Raw genomic sequence first — 8,981 nt, forward strand, 5'->3', positions numbered from 1 at the left:
AGCCCCATGGATCAGAGAATAAGCCTTCCCAGCAGACCCCTCTCCACCCCAGGCCAATCAGCTTGCCAACTGCCAGACAGGTAAGAGAGGATATCCTAGACCAGTGCTTCTCAAACTTTAATGTTTGAGGGATCTTGTCAAAATACAGAAACTAAGCCAGGCGCAGCAGCTCATGCCTATGATCCCAGCACTTTGGGAGGCTGAGGCAGGAGGATTGCTTGAAGCCAGGAGTTCGAGACCAGCCTGAACCACAAAGTGAGACCCCATCTCTACAAAAAATAAAAATAAAAAAATTAGCCGGGCATGGAGGCATGCATCTGTAGTCCCAGCTACTCTGGGAGGCTGAGGTGGGAAGATCACTTGAGCCCAGGAGTTCAAGGCTGCAGTAAGCTCTGGGCAACAGAGCAAGACCCTGTCTCAAAAAAAAAAATGCAGAAACTGATTCATTATGCCTGGGGTAGAGCCAGAGAGTCTACATTTCTAATAAACTCCCAGGTGTTGCTGATGCTCCTGGTCTGAGGACCACACTTTGAGTAGAAAAATGCTACACCCTCCAGCCCCAAATGAGATGACTCACCCAATTGTGAGAAATAATAGATGTGTGTTGTGAGTTTTGGAGGTTTGCTATGCAGCAAAAACTAGCTGATATACAGAAGGTGTGAGGGCGTAGATGAAATGTCCTGGGGAAGCAGAGGAAAGAACAGCACTCCAGTGGCCCCTCCACTAAGAGATTTCCCCTAGGCTTGGAGTGGGTGAAGGGAGAAAGAGAAGTCTATGGATACCCCAGCAGAGAGTGCCTGAGTTCTTCTTCCTGGCAGTGAGTCAGGGCAGAGCAGGAGTCAAGGAGGAATGGGTGCATGGTTCATCTTGACAGATGATCCAGGGCACTTCCCAGACACAGCATGGGAGCAGCAGAAGGGTCACAGGGACAGTGATGGTGACATCTTGGGTCAACTACATGGACAAAAACACAATGATCCTAAGACCCCAGATCAATAGTACAACCCTGGGAGTAGAGAAAACCCTAGGAATTAACAAGAGGTAATTAACCCTAGATAAATTGTCTTAATCCTGGCAGAAGGAACTCAATCAGAAATAAAGTTGTTTTCTATAAAGTGATTTCTATCACACCTAAGTCAGTGGACCTGCTATTCCTTTTTTAAAATAAAGTAGTACAATAGAGTAGGCCGCAGCCTCTCCTATCAGTCACCACAATCACCATGTCTCCCTCTTGTTTACTCAACTACACCCTCTCAGCCAGATTATTCCCACTGATGTGAAAATTAAACACAGTTAAGTCTCTCTCTCTCTCAAGTTCCATTGATTTGCATCCTCATTTAGCATAGCTACTGCTAACACATACAGCACCTTTGTGGGAATCAGAAGGTGCCCCTTCCACATAGATGGATTCTAATAGGGGGCTGACCACATTGACGTAGGTACCCCTTCCTTCAGGCCACTGCACCAGGCCAAGGCTTACAGCTTGAAAGCAGAACCTGGCTGGATTACAGTCTGCTCTTGCATCTTTCTGCCTGGCACCCTTGTCCCACTCTTGTCCTACCGTTGTCCTGCTGCCACTGGTTTCTTTGCTCACTCCTCACAGCCCAACTTCTTGGTCAACTTACCTGTACTTGCTCTCTCCATGCTATGATCTCCTATTTATTCTTCACCACGCTCCAATCTGTGTTCTGCCCCCATAGTGCTACCTAATCAGCTTTGTTTAATCTTTCATGTTATTGAATCCAGAGGACATTTTCATGTCTCACCTTATTTGACCTTTAACATTTGTAATTGACACATTATAATTGTACATATGTATCAATAACATTTAACACCGTTGACAGCTCCCACCTTCAAACCTTCTCTTCTTTCTTTTTCTGTGACATCACACTTGCCTGGATCTCGTCCGCTTTCATAGCTGCACCTTCAGAGCACAGCATCTGGAAGATTGGGCTTTGGAGTGAGACGACACAAATTCACAGGCCAGCTCCACCACTTACAGCTCTGTGGCCTTGGGCAAGTTGCTTAACCTCTTTGTGCCTCATCTGTAAAATAGTGATTCTAATAGTAGCTGGCCTGTGGGGCTGCTGTAAGAATTAAATTTCATGTATATACAGTCATGTGCTGCATGACATTTTGGTCAACAAAGAGCCACATATACAACAATAGTCCCATAAGAGTATAATACCATATTTTTACTGTATCTTTTCTGTGTTTAAATATGTATAGATAAACAAATACTTATTATTGTATTACAATTACCTATAGTATTCAGTACAGTAACACACTGTACAGGTTTGTAGCCTAGGAGTAATAGGCTACACCATATAGCCTAGGTGTGCAGTAGGCTATACCATCTAGGTTTGTGTAGGTACGCTCCAGGATGTTCACACACAATGCTGAAATCACCTAACAATACATTTCTCAGAACATATCCCCAGCAATGAACGACACACACAAACGTGCACAAGTGTATATCTAGGTGATTATATATATGAAATCTCAGAATAGTGCATACCATGGAGTAAGCTTCAAGTATTATGAGTTACTACCATTGTCGTTGCTGTTGTGGGATGCTCGTTCAGTGTTAGAATGTTAGAATTCCTCAAGGCTCAGCCCCAGGACATCTTTTTTCACTGTATGGTCTCTTCAGTGTCCCCAAATCGATATTTCCAGCCCAGGCCTCTCCTTGGGGCTCCATACCCTGAAATCCAGTTGCCCACTTGACATTTCCTCTTGGTTGCCTCAAGGTCATCTCAATTCTAATACGTGAATTGCAAAACCATCTATTCTATTATACAGTCAGAAACTTAGTAATCATTCTTGACATCTCCTTCTTCCTCAGCCGCCTTCCGCAATCCAATCTATCACTAAGGTTGGTTTTACCTTCTCCCTATCCTTTCAATCCATTCACTTCTCTTCATTGCCACTGCTACTACCCTCTCTCACGTGACCACGAACTGTCCCCAGGAGCTCTATAAAAACTGCCTAGCCAGTCTCTGTTTCCATTTTGCCCTCCTCTGATTTTGAATCAGTGATATACTTCAATTACGTCATTCCTCTGCTCAGAATTTGTCCTGGCTTCCAATTCGTCTTTGGATAAAGACACAAATCATTAAGACTTGTAAATTATGTTGTTTAGGGTATTGAATGCCAGAGCTTATCATGGTATCAAGCACACAGGAGGTGTTCAATAAGCGTTTGCTGTCTGATTGACTGCTGGCAGGCAGCACTTTTACATTTGATCTTTGAAAGCAAACCACTGACAATTTTCATTGAGAGACTAAGTAATATTAGCAGAAATGACTTTCCAGAAATAGTCTTGCTGGGGTCCAGTGGATTGGGATTGAGGTAGGGACAGAAAGAGTAGAGAATCTGAAGTAGATGGCAGTTGGAAAGGAAGGGATAGATAGAGGTTGGGAAGGCAGAATCTGCAGAATTGCCTGACAAAAAAATAAGACCAGGATTTGGGGCTAGGAAAAAGAAAAATTATTCCTTTGGATTCATTTATTCTGCTACATTTTCTCTTTTTTGGTAAGGTTTCCAACATTATAAACAGGGATGCTAAGATCACATCTTTACTACTTTCAAAACACTAGACCTATTGCCTGTCAGGTACAATGTATGCTATTTGGGTACACTAAAAGCCCTGATTCTACCACTGTACAATTCATCTATGTATCAAAAAGCCATTTGTACCCCCCAAATCTATGGAACTAAAAAGAATAAAAAACCCCCAAAACCTCACTGGACCTAGAGACCAAATTTCCTTAAAAACAGCTGGCCATTTGATTTGTATTTTTTTCATATCTTGACATTTATTTATTCAAAAATAATTATCAAGTGCCAGTCATGTACCTGGGGTTGTGCTGGACAGAGGAGTTACTCAGTGCATAAAACAGTCCCTGTCCCTGTTTTCCTTTTCAGCCTAAAGGAGGAAACCGGTTTAACCAAATAAACCTCCAAGCTCCAAATTGAGCTGAGTGCTGTGAAGGAGAGGAACATGGTTCTGTGAGCGTGTACAACAAAAAGGTCTTCCCTAGACTGATATGCACTGATATTCTCTCTCTCTCTCTCTCTCTCTCTCTCTCTTACTGTGTGTGTGTGTGTGTGTCTGTGTGTGTGTGTGTAGTAAAGTCTTCCCAGAAGGGATGCTTGAGGAGAGATCCGAAGGTGGAGGAAGGATTTGATTAAGCGAGGTGGGAATGGGGTGGCAAGAGGGAATATGACCAGTTTAAGAAAGTTAGAGAGGCCAGGCACGGTGGCTCACACCTGTAATCCTAGCACTCTGGGAGGCTGAGGCGGGAGGATGGCTCGAGGTCAGGAGTTTGAGACCAGCCTGAGCAAGAGCGAGACCCCATCTCTACTAAAAAATAGAAAGAAATGATTTGGACAGCTAAAAATATATATAGAAAAAAAATTAGCCGGGCATGGTGGCACATGCCTGTAGTCCCAGCTACTCGGGAGGCTGAGGCAGAAGGATTGCCTGAGCCCAGGAGTTTGAGGTTGCTGTGAGCTGGGCTGACGCCACGGCACTCTAGCCCAGGCAACAGAGCGAGACTCTGTCTCAAAAAAAATAAATAAATAAAAACAAAAGTAAAAAAAGAAAGTTAGAGAGACTGTTTAGCTATTCTTGCATATTCATTTTTCCATATGAACTTTAGTATCAACTTGTTTAGGTCCAGAATAAAAGCTTATTGGTATTTTAAATTGAGAGTGAGGCAAATTTATAAAATAACAGGGAGGAAGAATTGGCATCTTTATGATGTTGACTTGTCCCATCTATGAGGGCCACCATTCAGCCCACTACATCATGTAAGGTAACATAGCCACAAGTTGCAGAGGTCAGGACATGGATATCTTTTTTTTTAATTAGGTAGGACATGGATATCTTTAGGGGCCATTATTCTGCCTACCACAAGTACTATTTATAATAACACCAAAAAATGCAATACTTAGGAGTAAATTTAACAAATATGTCCTAGATCTGTGCATTGAAAACTATAAAACAATGATGAAAGAAATCAAAGAGAGCTAAATGTATGGCAAGATATAGTGTGTTCATGGATTGGAAGATTCAATATTGTTAAGATGTCAATACTCTGCAAATTTATCTATAGATTCAGCACAATCTGAATCCAAATCCCAGCAGGACTCTTTGTAGATATCAGCAAGGTGATTCTAAAATTTACATGGAAAGGCAAAGCAATGATAATTTCAAACCAAGTTTTAAAAATAAAAACAGAATTGTAAGAGTCATTTGATTTTGAGATTTACTATAAAGCTACAGTAATCAAGACTGTGGTACTGGTGAGAGGACAGACACATAGGTCAATGTGATAGAATAGAGAGTCCAGAAAATGACCCACACTGTTTATAAAAATTCACTCAAAATCAATCCTAGACCTAAATGTAAGATGTATAACTTTAGAAGAAAACATAGAAGAAAATCTTTGTGCCCTGGGGTTAGGCAAATAATTCTTAGATATGACACCAAAAGCACTATAAGTTGGACTTCATGAAAATTAAAAACCTTTGCTGGCTCTGCAAAAGATGTTGTTGAGAGGATGAAAATATAAGCTGTACTAGGAGAAAATATTTATCAGTAACGTATCTGACAAAGGGACTTGCTTCCAGAATATACAAAGATCTCTGAGACAATGAGGAAACAAACAACTCAATATAAAAATGAGCAAAAGATTTGAACAGACACTGCACCAAAAAAGATATTCAGATGCCTGTAAGGACAAGAACTCATGCTCAACATCAATAGCAAATTAAAGCCGCAATGAAATACCACTGATACACCTTTTACAATGGCTTCAAAAACCTGACAGCACCAACTGCAGGCAAGGTTGTAGAGCAACTGGAACATTCATACATTGCTGGTGGGAATGCAAAAATGGTTCAGCCACTTTGGAAAAACAGTTTGGCAGTTTTTTTATAAAGTTAAAAATACACTTACCACATGTCCCATCAATTCCATGCCTACATATTTCCCCAAAAGAAATAAAAAATTATGTTTACACAGAATCCTATATGTGAATGTTTATAGCTGCTTTAGTCATAATTGCTAAAAATTGGAAGCAATTTTAATGTAATTCAACTGGTGAACGGAAAGAAAAACTCTGGCGACCAATACAATGGAACACTACTCAGCAATAAAAGGAGTAAACTACTCATTCACGCAACCACACGAATGAACCTCAAAAGCATTATTCTGTGTGCAAGAAGCCAGCTCAAAAGTCTACCTTGTGTATGATTCCATATATATGACATTCTGGAATATGGATAAGTATATTAACAGAGAACAAATTAGTGGTTGCCAGGGATTAAGAACAGAGTAATTAACTACTATAAAGGGACAATATGAGGGTATTTTTTTGGGGGGGGATAACTAGAATTATTCTGTTTATCTTGACTGGTAGCAGTTACATGACTCTGTGCATTTGTCAAAACTCATAGAACTGTATACCAAAAAGAGTGAATTTTACTATAGGCAAATTAAAAAATAAAATTTAAAAAACCCGGATATTCCTGGCTCTACTTTCTTCCAATGAACAAGCTGTCTTCAGCTTCTGAGCTCAAGTGAATAAAAAAGTGGATATAGGATTTGCCTGCAACCCATATCCAAGCTCTATGAGTTCACTCCCATTATAGGTTGAGTTCTTTGGGAAGCAGAATCCGAGATGAAGATTAGCATGCAGGAAATTTATTAGAGAGGGCCCTTGGGATCAATGCCTGTTGAAGGGAAAGGAAAGATGTAGGATTTGGCAGAGGGAGAAGTTGGGTTGCAAGACAAGGCCAGCAATTCTCTTGGTCTACCACATGGTGATCTTTGAAGACGGAATGGCTATTCAGAGTTGTTTCATGTTGAGTGGAGAGGGCCAGGCCCCATGTCATTCAGCTATTGGAGGCTGAATCCTACAAGGATGTGACTTTGGGCGAGGCAGCTCTCTCAGCCAAGGCCATCCCTGAAGTTGCTGACAGCTAAGGGTTTTCTGCAGCCACCACTCCCAGCAGCCAGGGAACATTTCCTTTATTCCCGAAGGAGGATATGGACAGCATCCACCACACTTCCTGACCTCTTCAAAGGAGGAGGTATTCCAACCTTCTTTACTACCTTGCAGAGGTCAGAAATGGTGATTTCCTGTTGAGATCGAATGGCAACACACTTACAGGTCCCTTTAAAATTTCTAATAAAAACATAAATCGGTAAACATATTTTCCGGGCAAAGAGTGATTTCTCACAGGAATTTTTTCCAGTTTTACACATTTTTCTTCCTTGTAACGTGTATATGTATCTTATGAGCAAGCAAACATAAATTGCAATGGAATTTAGTTAAGTTTGTTAATTTCAACTTTCCTAACAGAAAAGAAAAATTAATTACATGTTGTGGGTTGGGCATCTTTCATAATACTTGCACTTTTTCACATTCTTAAGATGTTGCCTTCTAGCATGGTGAGGACTGGACAGAATTCTAAACTGTGGCCAAAGTGGGGCAAGGATTATTCTAGAAAGACTGTTAGGATATCACTGTAGACCACTCCATCTCCCATGAATATAGAGGTTGCACTGTGAGAGGAGGAGTTACTCACCATCTTTCCTCCTTAAACATGACTTCATGCCCCGTGGTTCCCTGCCTACCTCTCAAACTGCTCCTTCTTAATCTCCTTCATAGCTTTCACCTAACCTAAAATATCGGTAATCCAAGGTTCCATCCTGGGGCCCCTCTTCCTGTTGTACTCAACCACCCGAGACTTTCAATTCCCATGGCTTCTCCCAACAAGTTTACATGGTTCATTCTTAAATATCATCTCCAGATTTACCTCCTGAACTCCAGTTAGTCTCATATTTCCAAATCTGTCTCAGCACCTCCACCTGGACTCCCCCCCAACCCCCACACCTCAAATTCACCTTGTCCTAAACCAAATCCTCTACAATCCTCTACAAATATGCTGTTCCTCATGGATTTTCTGTTTTGAGTAATCCTGTCATTACACACCAAAAAACCTCACAGTCATCTTTGTGTGTGCCTTCCCCTTTGTTAGGCACCACATCCAATCATTGGCCCTAGCTCATAAAATCTACCATGTGAAAGTCTCTTAAATATGCCCCCATCATTAATTCTGCCCTGCAACAAGATGCCACCATTCATCAATGCACACTCTGCTTTTCCACTCTAGCTTTGTGAGATCCCTCATCTCTTAATTGGTCTTTCTGCTTTCATTCTCTGCTGCCCCCACACCTTTATAAGATGGCTCTCTGAGGCCAACAGGATCAGGTCCATGCTCCTCAGCACACCTCATAAGGGGTTTTACAGTGCTGTCCTATCCTTGGCATGCCTTCTAAGGGTTTTCACAGTCTGGCCCCAATTTATCTCTACAGTGTCACTTCTCGCCACTTCCTTCCTCTTCCTCCTCCATCCTTTATTCTAGCTCTGTTGGCACACTGTATGTTTAATACTGTGTGTTCTAGCCAGGCTGTTCTGGGTTCCACGAAAGTGCTGAACAGTTTGATGCTTCTAAATCTGAGCTCAGGTTGTTTCCTCTGCCTGAAATACCTTTTGTTCACACTTGAGTTTGTGATATCCCACTCAGATTTCAAGCTCACATATAAAGTTCCTTCAACAGAATGAATGATTCCTTTTCTGGGTATCCATGGAAACTTGTGCACACCTGCATTAAAACACCTCTTACATACTGTTATGAGTTTGTTTCCCTTATTGGATGGACTGTGAGCTTGGCAAGAAAATCTGAAATATAATAGATGTTCAATTGATGTTTGGTTTGAACTAGTAAATTTAATACCCCTGGTGTGGTTGGCACATTAAGCTGGGAATACTAATTACATGTATCTCAGAATGAATTTTAATTATATGCTGTACTCTAGGTTAGAAAGTAGGAAAGCAGAGATTAATGTGTGGAGCCTAAAGGAGGGAAGAAGTAATTTTAAAGAACTAATTCGAGAAACAAAGAGG

Source organism: Lemur catta, chromosome X (assembly GCF_020740605.2).
Source record: "Lemur catta isolate mLemCat1 chromosome X, mLemCat1.pri, whole genome shotgun sequence".
Lineage (NCBI taxonomy): Eukaryota > Metazoa > Chordata > Mammalia > Primates > Lemuridae > Lemur > Lemur catta.